Source organism: Triturus cristatus, chromosome 6 (genome assembly GCF_964204655.1).
Source record: "Triturus cristatus chromosome 6, aTriCri1.1, whole genome shotgun sequence".
Taxonomy (NCBI): domain Eukaryota; kingdom Metazoa; phylum Chordata; class Amphibia; order Caudata; family Salamandridae; genus Triturus; species Triturus cristatus.
The window spans coordinates 1,609,062,950-1,609,079,346 of record NC_140589.1 but is presented as its reverse complement, the minus strand read 5'-3'; positions in this window follow the sequence as shown (position 1 = coordinate 1,609,079,346).

Here is a 16,397-nt window from a genome sequence, read left to right as displayed (position 1 = left end):
CAGTGCTACAAACCCTTGTCCACTACGCATGCAGTCCTCTAACCACCTACACACTTTTCTTTCACACCTTCAATTACCCAGGCGGTACCTATATACTGCGGCAATCACCCTGTCACTCTCCATGCACTCCTCCAGTCAGCCATCCAGCACCATGTACTAATCCAAACACTGCGCCAAAACCCAAACATATATAAATCCACCCAGGCACTCTCCTTGCAGTACTCTAATCATTCTTTCAGTACCCAAGTACTTATGCAGTGACCCAGGCCTTAACACATGCACTGCTACAAACACCTGTCCGCTATACATGCAGTCCTCTAACTACCTACACACTTTTCTTTCACACCTTCAATTACTCAGGTAGTACCCATACACTCCAACAAACACGCTGTCACTCCCCATGCACTCCTTCAGTCAGCCATCCAGCACCATGTACTAATCCAAACACTACACCAAAACCCAAACACTTATAAACTCACCCAGGCACTCTCCTTGCAGTACTCTAATCATTCAGTCAGTACCCAAGTACTCACACAATGACACAGGCCTTAACACATGCACTGCTACAAGCCCCTGTCCGCTACTCATGCAGTCCTCTAACCACATACACACTTGTCTTTCACACCTTCAATTACCCAAGCAGTACCTATAGACTCCAGCCAACACCCTTTAAATCCCCATGCACTCCTCCAGTCAGCCATCCAGCACCATCTACTAATCCAAACATTGCACTAAAACCCAAACACTTATAAATTCACCCAGGCATTCTCATTGCACTACTCTAATCATTCAGTCAGTATGAAAGTACTCATGCAGTGACATGGGCCTTAAGACATGCACTGCTACAAACCCCTGTCCACTACGCATGCAGTCCTCTAACCACCTACACACTTGTCTTTCACACCTTCAATTCCCCAGGCAGTATCCATACACTCCAGAAAACACCCTGTCACTCCCCTTGCACCCCTCCAGTAAGCCATCCAGCACCATGTACTAATCCAGACACTGTGCCAAAACCCAACCACTTATAAATTCACCCAGGCACTCTCCTTGCAGTACTCTAATCATTCAGTCTGTACCCAGGTACTCATGCAATGACCCAGGCCTTAACACATGCACTGCTACAAACCCCTGTCCACTATGCATGCAGTCCTCTAACCACCTACACACTTTTCTTTCACACCTTCAATTACTCAGGTAGTACCCATACACTCCAACAAACATGCTGTCACTCCCCATGCACTCCTCCAGTTGGCCATCCAGCACCATGTACTGATCCAAACACTACATCAAAACCCAAACACTTATAAACTCACCCAGGTACTCTCCTTGCAGTACTCCAATCATTCAGTCAGTGCCCAAGTAGTCATGCAGCGACCCAGGCCTTAAAACATGCACTGCTACAAACCCCGTTCAACTATGCATGCAGTCCTCTAACCACCTACATACTTGTCTTTCACACCTTCAGTTACCTTGGCAGTTTCCACACACTCCAACAAACACCCTGTCACTCCCCTTACACTCCTCCAGTGACCCATTCAGCACTATGTACTAATCTATTAACTGTGCCAAATCCCAACCACTTATAAGTTCACCTACGCACTCTCCATGCAGTACTCTAGTCATTCAGTCAGTACCCAAGTACTCATGCAGTGACACAGGCCTTAACAAATGCACTGATACAAACCCTTGTCCACTACACATGCAGTTCTCTAACCACCTTTACACTTGTCTTTCACACATTGAATTACCCGGGCAGTACCTATACACTCCAGCAAACACCCTGTCACTACACATGCAATCCTCCAGTCAGCCATCCAGCACTATGTACTAATCCAAACCCTGCACCAAAACCCAAACACTTATATATTCACCCAGGCACTCTCCTTGCAGTTCTCCAATCATTCAGTCAGTGCCCAAGTAGTCATGCAGCGACCCAGGCCTTAAAACATGCACTGCTACAAACCCCGTTCAACTATGCATGCAGTCCTCTAACCACCTACATACTTGTCTTTCACACCTTCAGTTACCTTGGCAGTTTCCACACACTCCAGCAAACACCCTGTCACTCCCCTTACACTCCTCCAGTGACCCATTCAGCACTATGTACTAATCTATTAACTGTGCCAAATCCCAACCACTTATAAGTTCACCTACGCACTCTCCATGCAGTACTCTAGTCATTCAGTCAGTACCCAAGTACTCATGCAGTGACACAGGCTTTAAAACATGCACTGCTACAAACCACTGTCCACTATGCATGTGGTCCTCTATCCATCTTCACAATTGTCTTTCACACCATAAATTACCCAGGCAGTCCCTTTACACTCCAGCAATCACCCTGTCACTCCCCATGTATTCCTCTAGTCAGCCACCCAGCACCATGTACTAATCCAAACACTGTGCCAAAACCAACACACTTATAAATTCACCCAGGCTCTCTCCTTGCAGTTCTCTAATCATTCAGTCACTACCCAATAACTCATGCAATCACCCAGGCTTTAACACATACACTGCTACAAACCCCTGTCCACTACACATGCAGTTCTCTAACCAACTACACGCTTGTCTTTCATACCTTCAATTACCCAGGCAGTACCTATACACTCCAGCAATCACCCTGTCACTCCCCATGCACTCCTTCAATCAGCCATCCAGCACCATGTTCTAATCCATTCACTGCTACAAAACCAAAACACTTATAAATTCACTCAGGCACTCTCCTTGTAGTACTCTAATCATTCAGTCACTACCCAAGTACTCACGCAATGACACAGGCCTTAACATTTGCACTGCTGCAAACCACTGTCCACTACGCATGCAGTCCTCTAACCACCTACACAGTTGTCTTTCACACCTTCAATTACCCAGGCAGTACCTATACAGTCCAGCAATCACCCTGTCACTCTACAAGCACTACTCTAGTCAGGCATCCAGCAGTATGTACAAATCCAAGCACTGCGTCAAAACCCAAACACTTATAAATCCACTCAGGCACTCACCTTGCAGTACCCTAACCATTGAGTCAGTACCCAAGTAGTCATATAATGACATAGTCCTTAGCACATAGACTGCTACAAAGCACTATCTACTACACATGCAGTCCTCTAACCACCTACACACTTGTCTTTACACCTTCAATTTACCAGGCAGTATTCATAAATTCCAGCAAACACACTGTCACTCCCCTTGCTCTCCTCCAGTCAGAGATCCAGCACCATGTACTAATCCAAACACTGTGCAAAACCCCAACCACTTATAAATTCACCCAGGCACTCTCCTTGCAGTACTCTAATCATTCACTCAGTACCCAAGTACACCTGCAAGGACCCAGGCCTTAACCCATGCACTGCTACAAACCCTTGTCCACTGCGCATGCAGTCCTCTAACCACCTATACACTTATCTTTCACACCTTCAATTACCCAGGCGGTACCTATACACTCCGTCAATCACACTGTCACTCTCCATGCACTCCTCCAGTCAGCCCTCCATCACCATGTACTAATCCAAACACTGTGCCAAAACCAAAACACATATAAATTGACCAGGCACTCTCCTTGCAGTACTCTAATCATTCAGTCAGTACACAAGTACTCATTCAATGACCCAGGGGTTAGCACATAGACTGCTTCAAACCGCTATCCACTATGCATGCAGTTCTCTAACCACCTACACACTTGTCTTTTACACCTTAAATTCCCCAGTCCGTATCTATACACTCCAGCAAACACCTTTTTACTCCCCATGCATTCCTCCAGTATGTCATAAAGCACATATACTAATCCAAACACTACGCCAAACCCAAACACTTATAAATTCACCCAGGCACTCTCCATGCAGTACTCTAATCATTCAGTCAGTACCCAAGTACTCATAAAATGACCCAGGCCTTAGCACATGCACTGCTACAAACCCTTGTCCACTACACATGCAGTCCTCTAACCACCTACACACTTGTCTTTCAAATATTGAATTACCCAGGCAGTACCTATACACTCCAGCAAACACCCTGTCACTCCCCAGTCAATCCTCCATTCAGCTATCCAGCACCATGTACTAATCCAAACAATGCGCCAACACCCAAACACCTATAAGTTCACACAGGAACTGTCCATGCAGTACTCTAATCATTCAGTCAGTACCCAAGTACTTATGCAGTGACCCAGGCCTTAACACATGCACTGCTACAAACCGTAGTCCACTATGCATGCAGTCCTCTAACCACCTACACACTTGTCTTTCACACCTTCAATTCCCCAGGCAGTATCCATACACTCCAGCACACACCCTGTCACTCTCCTTGCACTCCTCCAGTGACCCATTCAGCAACATGTACTAATCCATTTACTCCGCCAAAACCCAACCACTTATAAATTCACCCAGGCACTCTCCTTGCAGTACTCTAATCATTAAGTCAGTACCCAAGTACTCATGCATTGACCCAGCCTTAACACATGCACTGCTACAAACCCTTGTCCACTACGCATGCAGTCCTCTAACCATCTACACACTTGTCTTTCACACCTTCAATTACACAGGCAGTATCTATACACACCGGCAAACACCCTGTCACTCCCCATGCACTCCTCCAGTCAGCCACCCAGTACCATATACTAATCAAACACTGTGCCAAAACCCACACACTTATAAATTCACCCAGACTCTCTCCTTGAAGTACTCTAATCATTTAGTCACTACCCAATTACACATGCAATGACCCAGGCCTTAACACATACACTGCCACAAACCCTTGTCCACTACACATGCGGTCCTTCAACCATCTTCACACTTGTCTTTTACACCTTCAATTACTCAGGTAGCACTCATACCCTCCAGCAAACACTGTGTCACTCCCCAAGCACTCCTTCAGTCAGCCATCCAGCAGCATGTACTTATCCAAGCACAGCGCCAAAACCCAAACACTTATAAATTCATCCAGGCACTCACCTTGCAGTACTCTAATCACAGAGTCAGTACCCAAGTACTCATACAATGACGTAGTTCTTAGCACACAGACGGCTGCAAACCCCTATCTACTTCACATGCAGTCCTCTAACCACCTACACACTTGTCTTTCACACCTTAAATTCCCAGGCAGTATCTATACACTCCAGCAAATCCCTTGTTACTCCCCTTGCACTCCTACAGTCAACCATCCAGCACATATACTGATCCAAACACTACGCCAAAACCCAACCACTTATAAATTCATCCAGGCACTCTCAATCCAGTTCTCTAATCATTCAGTCAGTGCCCAAGTAGTCATGCAGCGACCCAGGCCTTAACACATGCACTGCTACAAACCCCTTTCAACTACGCATGCAGTCCTCTAACCACCTACATACTTGTCTTTCACACCTTCAGTTCCTTAGGCAGTTTCCACACACTCCAGCAAACACCCTGTCACTCCCCTTGCACTCCTCCAGTGACCCATTCAGCACTATGAACTAATCTATTGACTGTGCCAAATCCCAACCACTTATAAGTTCACCTACACACTCTCCATGCAGTACTCTAATCATTCTTTCAGTACCCAAGTACTCATACAGTGACCCAGGCCTTAACACATGCACTGCTACAAACCCCTGTCCACTACGCATGCAGTCCTCTAACCATCTTCACAATTGTCTTTCACACCTTCAATTACCCAGGCGGTACCTCGACACTCCAGCATTCACCCTGTCATTCCCCATGCACTCCTCCAGTCAGCCATCCAGCACCATGTACTAATCAAAACACTGCGCCAAAACCCAAACACTTATAAATTCACCCAGGCACTCTCCTTGCAGTACTCTAATCATTCAGTCAGTACCTAAGTACTCATTCAATGACTTAGGCCTTGGCACACATACTGCTTCAAACCCCTATCCACTATGCATGCTGTCCTCTAACCACCTACACACTTGTCTTTCACACCTTCAATTTCCCAGGCAGTACCTATACACTCCAGCAATTACCCTCTCACTCCCCATGCACTCCTCTCAGCCATCCAGCACCATATACTAATCCAAACACTACGCCAAAACCCAAACACATATAAGTTCACCCAGGCACTCTCCTTGCAGTACTCAAGTACTCATTCAATGACCCAGGACATAACGCATGCACTACTACAAACCCCTGTCCACTACGCATGCAGTCCTCTAACCACCTACACAATTTTATTTCACACCTTCAATTCCCCAGGCAGTATCCATACACTCCAGCAAACACCCTAACACTCAGTATGCATTCCTCCAGTGACCCATTCAGCACCATGTACTAATTCATTCACTGTGCCAAAACCCAACCACTTATAAATTTGCCCAGGCACTCTCCTTGCAGTACTCTAATCATTCAGTCAGTATCCAAGTACTCATGCAGTGACCCAGGCCTTAACACATGCACTGCTACAAACCCTTGTCCACTACGCATGCAGTCCTCTAACTACCTACACACTCGTCTTTCACACCTTCAATTACTCTGGCAGTACCTATACACTCTGGCAAACACCCTGTCACTCCCCATGCACTCCTCCAGTCAGCCATCCAGCATCATGTACTAATCCAAACAGTGAACCAAAACACAAACACATATAAATACACCCAGGCACTCTCCTTGCTGTTCTCTAATCATTCTTTCAGTACCCAAGTACTCATGCAGTGACCCAGGCCTTAACACATGGACTGCTACAAACCCATGTCCACTACACATGCAGTCCTCTAACCACCTACACACTTGTCTTTCAGACCTTCAATTACTCAGGTAGTACCCATACACTCCAGCAAACACCCTGTCACTCCCCATGCATTCCTCCAGTCAGCCACCCAGCACCATGTACTAATCCAAACACTGCGCCAAAACCCAAACACTTATAAATTGACCCAGGCACTCTCCTTGCAGTACTCTAATCATTCAGTCAGTACCCAAGTACTTATGCTGTGACCCACTTGTTTCTTTACTCTTCTCCTCCCTCTTTCTGCACCCCTGTTGCTTCATTCTGCACTTTCCATGCTTCTTTCTGCACCTCTCTTGCTTCTTTCTGCACCCCGTTGTCTCTTTATGTACCTCTTCTGCCTCTTTCTGCACTTTTCTTGCCTTTTTCTGCACTTCTCTTGCCTTTTTCTGCCCCTCTCTACCCTCTTTCTGCATGTCTGTTGCCGCTTTCTGCACCTCATTTGCTTCTTTGTGCACCCCTGTTGTCTCTTTCAGCACTCTTCTTCCCTCTTTCTGTACCTTTCATGCCTGTTTTGGCATTTCACTTGCCTCTATCTGCACTTTTCTTGCTTCTTTCTACACATCTGTTGCTTCTTTCAGCAATTCTCTTGCCTCCTTCTGCACCTCTTAGTTAGAGGTAGTTTCAATTCCCTTGCCCTATTATGTACTAGGGCCATGCAGGGGAGGTCATGCCAATCACAGGAGAACCCCAACCCATTGTGTACCCTAGTGTATGTAGGTGTTTTCACTGTATTCTAAGTGTCTTTCAGCATAGCACTGGCTCCGGACCTAGTTAGTCAGTCAGTTACCGCCAGTACCCGTCAGCAAAAAGTTGGGGGCACAGGATGACTTTGCAACAAGGCCTCTTTCTGCTCCTCTGTTGGTTCTTTGTGCACATCTCTTGCTTCTTTCTGTACCTTTCTTTGTCTTTCTGCACATGTCCTACCTTTGTAGGCATAGTTTGAAAATAGCAGTAAAAAACCTTTGAAATTCACTGAAAAATCTACAGGTTTCAGGGACGTTATAGTTAGAAATTAACATTTAAAAAACCTTAGACATTCACTGAAAAAAACATAGCTTTCAAGGAATTTATAGTTAGAAATTAGAATTTAAAAAACCTAAGAAATCTACTGAAAAACCATAGGTTTCAGGGACGTTATAGTTACTTGAACATTTCACTCATATAAAGCCAGAGAAATTCACCCGTTGTAGTTAGTTGTGCTAACAATAACTTGCGCGCCCGCAATGCACTGGTGATGACGTCACATATTACATGACTCATGACATGGTCAGTGACATCACTGATGACATCAGCCACGTGATAGTCAGACACACCTCCTCATACCTTAATAAATCTTTTATACACCCACTCTAAAATACAGACTACCATTTTTGAAACAGTAGACACACCAATACCAGATACTAGATACCCATCCACTGAATCCTATTTATATTATGGGAGCTAGACATACACTCATACAGTCACTCATACATGCTGTCACTCATCATTACATCATTATATACACTCATACACCTATACATACATTCACATAGTGCTACTGATCCATAGACTTACTCACACATCTACTCAGTAATGCCAAAAATCAATCACACCCATGTACTCAACTATGCAGATATACCTGACTTATTTATACACACTCCACCTCCCTTATTTCTAAGGTTAATTTAATGCTAATTTCTAACTATACATATATATATATATATTCAATGAAAAAACCATAGGTTTCACACATGTTATAGTTAGCTGGAAATTTTACTGATAAAAAACCAATGAAATTCCCCCGTTATAGTTACTGTAGGCAACTATAACTCACGCGACCGCAATCCTCTGCTGATGCTAATACTGTATTTAGACACTTATTTGGCCATGTCTTCTTCCATTAAATTTTAGCTATACATATTTTACAATTTTTTTTTTTTCATAAAGACACATATGTCATCAGCAGAGGATTACGGTCGCGTGAGTTATAGTTGCCTACAGTAACTATAACGGGGGAATTTCATTGGTTTTTTATCAGTAAAATTTCCAGCTAACTATAACATGTGTGAAACCTATGGTTTTTTCATTGAATTAGCAAGGTTTTTTAAATGCTAATTCCTAACTATAACGTGTGTGAAACTTATGGTTTTTTCAGTGAATTTGTACGGTTTTTTAATTGCTAAGTTACTTTACGCCATTCGTGGCGTGCACGCCCACTTTACGCAGTTAGTGCCGTACACGCAAGGTGGGCACGCAGTGCGCTACGCGCACCGCGTGCCCACGTTACGCACCGTGCGCACATGGAGGACATATTATGCGCTTCCTTGTGATAGGTAATCTGTTAAATTTAATTTGTAAGTGATGACAATAATATGCCATGCACAGAGAGTGTTTTTTTTTTTTTTTATTAAAATTTTTAGCGTAAGCACACCGTACGCGTACGGTAAGCGTAATCGGCGAAATTTTCAAAAAATAAAAATTTACCGTTTTTGGCCTTGGGGGATCTTTGAGGACTCAACTAACATGGCTATGTGCATGGGCGCTGTCTAAACAGCCCCTTTATATGTTTTTTGCCTTTGTTTACAGCCCCCCCCTCAGAGTGCGAGAGAGAAAATGGCGGCCGCCGCTTCCTGGTTTCGACCGATTCGAATGTTTACTTAGATGTAACAGCCAATCAGAATCGCGCTCGCGCACGCCACCGTATGCGTACGGTAAGCGTACCGTAAGCGCACCGTAAGCTGGCTCAGATATATATATTGATTTAAAGGCTATTTTCTCAGAATCTACTGAACAGATTTACACCAAACCTACAAAAGGCACTTCCTTGACCTGAGGACTACCTCTCTGCCAAATTTCTAGTAATTCTGTTCAGCCGTTCAGGCTGTAGCCCTGACTAAAGGTCCTATGGAAAAATGCATGGGAAAAACGCGTTTTGGGACCCCCCTTTTATCTCAGCCCCCGCTTGACGAATCACCCCGAGACTTTCAGGGTAGGAGCGGAGCGTAGCGCCCCACCTATTTTGAAAAATTCGCGAGGATTCGTCGACCGGCGCCAAAGTTATTCAAAATAGAATGTTACGGATTTCCTATGGAAACGTGGTCCTAACTATAACTACCTACTGGCGACCGCCAGTAGGTAATATATATATATATTTAACTTAAGCACTTTCACATAGTTTATGCCTTCACAAAGCATGCCTTTGCGTTGTAAAAAGTCATGTGCGGAGTAAATGTTTGCGGGGTCATGGTATGTCGGAGTCATAGCACTTGTGTTATGGTACATGCGGGGTGATGGTATGAGGGATTTTCCCCTGCAGAATAACGTCATATATTCACACTAAACATGACTGACTCAGACCCCTCTGTATTACTATCCCCACATTCCACAGAAGACATGACAAACAAGGTAAAGGGTGAAGAAAAACTAAGCCATATCATAACACGCATTGCATATGTAGGAAGTGTTAAAGAATTTGGAGATTGCCATTGCTACGGCCACCATTATCATCGAGGTTGAAGCTCCCCATTTCTACTGGTGCTAGTAACAGTGAGGCTGACACTGATGACAAGCAAGTGTAACCCACAGTCTGGTGTGGCCAGAGGAATGCTAATGTAGACTTAGTGCATTGAAAGCACTTAGTATTGAACAGGAAGAGAGTCTTGGAGTGGTCAAAACTGTGGTTTAGAGTGGTAGAAGATTCCTTTTTGAAGCCAGGGAAAGCACTGGGCTTTGATAAGATCACGTCAGATCTATACAAATCTGACACCACTGTATGACTACCCAACATAAATGTTGTCTCTAATGCAATCATAAGATAGAAGGCTATTCACACTTCTTGGAGAGGTGCTGAGATTGTCTCAATTTTTAAAAAGGGGGATCCCAGCATCCTATCTAATTATCGCTCAATCAGCCTTATAGATAAATTACAAAAGGTTTTCACCAAACAGATTCTCGAGAGTCTGTTGGACTGGTGCGAGGAGAACCATGCTCTCTCAAACCTGCAGGCAGGCTTGAGGCACAAGACGAGTTCTGTTAATCAGGCCTTTGTGTTAAATAGAGGATGGTGCAAATGAGGAAGGGTGACCTTTCTGTGGCCTCCATCAATATCCGTGTCACATTGAGCCTTGTACCTAGGGGAAAATTGTGGGAGGTGCTTCAAGAAATGGGGGTCTTCCTTAATCTATTGAGTATAATTAAAATACTACTTGAGGGAAATTTTGCGAAAGTCAGGTGTGGCACCAAGGGGGAAGTGACCAAGGCTATTCCAGTGAACCAAGTAGTAAGATAGGGCGGTGTCCTAGCGCCAACCCTGTACCTCTTATATATTAACAGATGTGTCCACTATCTACTGATTTGTGTTAATGATTCTCACTCCTTGGCAGGGGACACTCTCTTTGTAAACAAATTGTATTTATTATCGCTCTTTTGCGTCAGCTTAGTACATAGTCATAAGGCAGATTCTTTGATTTAACATTGGTTTTCTCACATTTCGTTTTCTCCTTTGCCATGCGAACAAGCTATTGGTATTCTCAAACAACAGTACATTGACAACAGTAACTAATCCTCTTCCCTCTACCCCCAGTCACTTGTTACCAGTTCTTCTGGTGCCGAGTTGGGTGGAATATATTATCATTTTTTTATCCTTGTGTGTGCAGCGTGGGGTGATTTCAGCAAAGTATGTTGCTCACTATTCATGCAATAGTTGATATTTATGCACTTGTTAGTTATGGTTAGCGTGTCTGTGTCAGGGGCTACAGAAAATTAATTACAAAGCTGTTCCTTTACAAAGGGGATGAGACAATCCATGTGCTGAACAAAGGATTTTAATTGTCGGATATTGTGGCCCTCACACAACCATCAGGATGTCGTGAATCACGTACCCCTCAGGATGTATCGTGTCATCATCGGGCTGCTCCTGCGTCGAGTCGGCTGGTGCAATACCCGACGGGCTCTTTTTAGGGAGCTCTCTTTTGGAGATCTTTTTATCCAGTACAGCCGTTCGGTGAGGTGGGAGTGTGGGGCTAGTTTTTTGTATATATGATGTAGATAAAAGACAAAGATTAAAAATAGGGTTCGGAGTGCTTGTCTCAAACTATTTATTTTGGAAGCCTCCTTGCCTAATTAAAACTGTGAGGTGGAGTGTTGTTAACTTAGAATTATGAACTAGGTTAGGTACACTGCCTCATTGGGGTCGACATGTTTCTCGCTCAATTAGAGAAATTCTCTGGCGATTCCTCAGGACCAAGAATTGTTCTATCTACATGTGAATTTACACTAGCAATCCTAAATAACAGTGAGCATTCTCAATATATAGTATTACCTGCAGCTCGGTCTACCCTACGATTTGCATAGAATAATCCTCTGCAGTTCCTGGTAGGTATAAGCAAGGAGTTCCTTGCTTTAGACACGCCGAGTCCGTGTCTCTAATTCACCTACCCCTCTCTACCAGGTCTGGGCTTCCATCTTATTCAGCCTCTGCCTCATCGTCTGGGGGCTCTGGTTATGGACATTCTAGGTCATGTACCAATGCCTCCCAGGCCTTTGCTATCATTATGTTCCTTAGTCCTCTTTTAGCTTCTCGCATCATCACTTAGCTTTCGCACCCGCCCCCTTCTGGAACTCCCTATGCCAGGTCACTATCCTAGGGCCCCCTCTCTCCTTCCAGTTCTTGGTTATCTCTTGTTTAGCTAAGATGTATGCCAGGTCTTAGAATATGTTGGTGACTTTTACTTTAGTCAAGCGGGGGAACCAGCCTAGTAGAAAGCAGGCCAGAGTGCATGTTAATTCCTTATCTATGACTTTGCTCACTGTCTGTACCATTTGTGTCCAGAATTCTTGCAAATGGGGGCATTCCCAAAACATATGCAGTATATGGGCCTGGGGCGCATCACATCTCGGGCAGGCCGCATCCGCCACCTGGAAGTATCAACCCACTTGTTTGGAGGTCAGGTATATGCTGTGCAGGACATAGTAATTTATCAGTTTGAAGCATGCGTTTCTTTATATTTTCAGTGTCCCAGCTAGTACGTTATCCCACTCTTTGGTCGGTATGGGTATGCCCATGTCCCCTTCCCTTTGGAGTCGAAGCTTCTCCAGTGCCATAGTCCATCTGCACAAGGCGCTCTGTATAGGCATGATACTGCTTTGATAGTTCCTGCTGATAGGGCCATATAATAGCAGGGTCACTGTAGTGGGTGTTCCACCGATCCAGTACGGCAGTGTTTGAGAACAGCTGTTGTTAAAGCCCTATGTAGGAAAAAAAGTGTCCCTGCAGCAGACCAAATTCCACAGAAAATGTCTCGATTGGGAGCATCGATGTGTGCCTGTAGAGGTCCGCTACTTTTGTCACCCCCATTTCTTTCCACATCTCTATGTCTTGCCAGTTCCTGCCATGTAGGAGGGCTCTCAGCATGTCCAGGGGAATGTCTGGTGAGTATGGGATCCGTAACCCATCTTCTGCAGACCCTGACCTCAGCATTTGGTTTGCACTCTAAGCTCCTGAGTGTACCCCCCGGAGGGTCTATCTCTAAAAATAACACTCAGCAGACTGTTTAGTAGCACTCCAGAGTGCCCGGGATCCTCTATCTGCCGTCGTTCTGAGGCTATGTTGCGCACCAGCCACTGTAACTGAGCTGCTATGTAGTAGGTTTCAAAGTTCGGGCCACCAGGCCTCCATCTACCACGGGTCTCTGTAACAGTGTAAGGGACCACCCCGCGGCGGCGATTGCCACCTATGAACGTTCAGATTTGGACTCCAGGTCCCTGAAAAATGTCGCCGGGATCCAGAGCGGTAATGCGTTAAAGTAGCACAGAAGGCGGGGGAACGCTATCATTTTGAGAAGTGCAATTCTGCCAGCCACCGACAACGGCAGAGTCTGCCAGAAGTTCATAGGCACTCTCAGGATGCGGTATGCCCTTCCTGGATTCACCTTGTAGAGGTCCAACCAGCCATGGTAGATGTGGACCCCCAAATATGGCAAGCAATTAGTTTCCCACTGCAAGCATGCCAGGTCTGGCGGAGGTTGGCCAGTTTTCTTCAATGGAACGAGACAGGACTTCGCCCAGCATACCCTCCCTGAGTTCAAATATGGAACCAAATCTCTCCATCAAAGCACGGGCTCCCACGAAGTGCTCATTCCCTCCTTTTAGAAATAACAGCAGATCATCCGCATATAATGCTATATAATCAAAGTCCTGTTTGACTCTCTGGCCCTCATATGACTGCTCTGTTCGGGCTGCTATAGCAAGTGGCTTCATAGCCAGGGAAAATACTAGCGCGGAGGTCGGGCATCCCTGCCTAGTGCCGCGCCCTTTTGGCCAGCTTGGTTATATTGTTCTTCCAGTGCATACTCTGGCAATGGGACCAGTGTAGAGAAATCTATTCCACTTGAGAAACCCCTCTCCCTGTCCCATGCGTCTCTTCACTTCATACAGGTAGGGCCACTCTAAGCTATCAAAAGCTTTCTCAATATCAATGGCAAAAATTGTGTTGTGCTCCTGGCTGTCCCTGCGTGACTCTAGAAGAGCTAGCAAACGCCAGATATTTTCTGCTGTCTTGCATGTTGGCATGAAACCCTGCTTGGTCTTTGTGTGCAAATGTAGTCATGCAGGGCAATAGTCGTGTGGCTAGAAATCGGCATAGGATCTGATAGTTAATATTAAGCATCGATGGTGGGCGGTATGCCGTCCTATCATGTGGGGCTTTATTGGGCTTCAAAATCGGGACTATTACCGTAGTGTCTGTCAGGGAGCCTGTCTCATTGGTTGCTTTGTAAAGTGCCATGAGATGGGGTTTAATTCAGCCAAGTATGTGGAGTAGAACTCCACCGGGAGTCCATCTGTACCAGGTATCCTATTGCTTGCCATATGTTAAATAGCCGCAACAATCTCGTGGGTTGTTATATTCCCCCCTAGTTCATCCGCTTTATTTTCTGTGATCTGCGGTATTTGTAGGTCAGCTAGGAATGTGTGCATCTGTAGTAACCCACATGTGGTTGAGCTGGCATATAGAATGGAATAGTAGTGCACAAAGATCTAATTAATCTCCGTTGGTGTGTAGACCCTTGTTCCCCCCGGAGTCTAGCTCCAGGATATGGGAGGCAAGTTTACTGGAATAAGCCAACCACACCAAGAGTGACCCCATTTTGTCTCTCTCGGCATGGGTTTTGTCCATATAGGCCTTATAATCAAAGCATCTCAGTCTCTCTACTTGAGTTGCTACTGCCTCCTCGGCCTCTAATATCTCTTGTTAAAGCTCTGGGTGCTCTGGCCTCCTATCCTCGATGTCTCTTAGTTGGCCTTCCACCCTCTCAACCTCAGTTAGTAATGTTTGCCAGATTCCTTTGGATTTAGCAATACAGTAAGATTATGCATGTTAGGGCTGGTAAGGTATAGATCGAGTCATACGTAAACCTCATGTAGGCCCGAGAAGGAGTAGTCTTTTTCCTGAGGGTTTTTACGTCTCCAGGAATCTACTAGGTTCCACTGCTGTTGCCAGTCAGAAAACATCCTAGCCGTCAGAGTCGTCAGGGAGTACCGCAGAGGGGGATGTGAGCAGTCTAGTGGATTATCAGACACACAGTTGAAAATCCCCACCAATGAGTGCCGATGTCGTGAGTCATGGAGTTAGGCACCACCACACCGATGCAAAGAAGGCACCCTGGTCAGCATTGGGGGTATATAAGCTGATCAGCGTTATGTCTTTCCCTTCTAGCTGGCCTCATATCGCCACATACCTCCCTTCCTTGTCAATGATAGTATCTGTGATTTGGAATGGGACCCCTGCTCTTATCCATATGAGTGCCCCCCTGGCATACACAGAGTATGTAGTGAAGTATTCCTTACCTCTCCATCGTCTCTTGAGTGCTTGACCTTCCGATGCTGTGAGGTGGGTCTCTTGTAGGAGCGTTATTTGCACTCCTCTCCTGTGTAGGTTAGAGTAAACCTTGTATTGTTCAGTCATCGTATGCATACCCCTGACATTCTACATCATTCATTTATATGCTAGGTTGCTAGCCATTTGTACACAGTGTTTTCCTTCTCGCTCACCCTGCCCTTCCATCCTCATCTCGGACACTTTTCGGGGTTTTTCCTGCAATCTCTTTGAATCCCACCCTTAAATACAACAACTAACAACCCCAACTCCCACTCTCCAGGACCAATTGCAATGTGCTAGTGATCCAAACCATGGTAATAGTCCAAACAGTTCATGGGATAACCCCACAATAGTCTATAGTGTGGGGAATACCTCGAAGTGGTCTCGGCGGCTGGGCCCTCATCCGGCTTTTGAAGTTGTGTCATGTTGTAGCGCTCAGGAGAAATGTTTGGTGTACTTCTGTCACTCTTTAGTTCTGTTCAGGTGTCGATGGTAGTTCTAATCTCATGCGCCTCTGGCAGGCGGTGCTCATGGTTCTCTATTATCTCTTCTGCTGTGGCCGGAATGATCACCGGCAGTTCCAAGCTAGCACTCTGAGAAACATTGGAGTCCCAATCTGATTCCAAATGAAGGGACATCTGGGCCATAGTTTCTCGTTCCAATTGACACCCGTTCAGGCAGATCACCACCAGAATTGAGCCTCATCTTGGGAGGGCATGGCTGAGCTCCGTTCAGGTCGCCTTCCCTGGAGTTCCTTCAGTGGTGCCTCTGTTTTTCTCCTTCCCCGGTATGCGTTGGTCCGTTCTGGGTGTCAAACCAATCA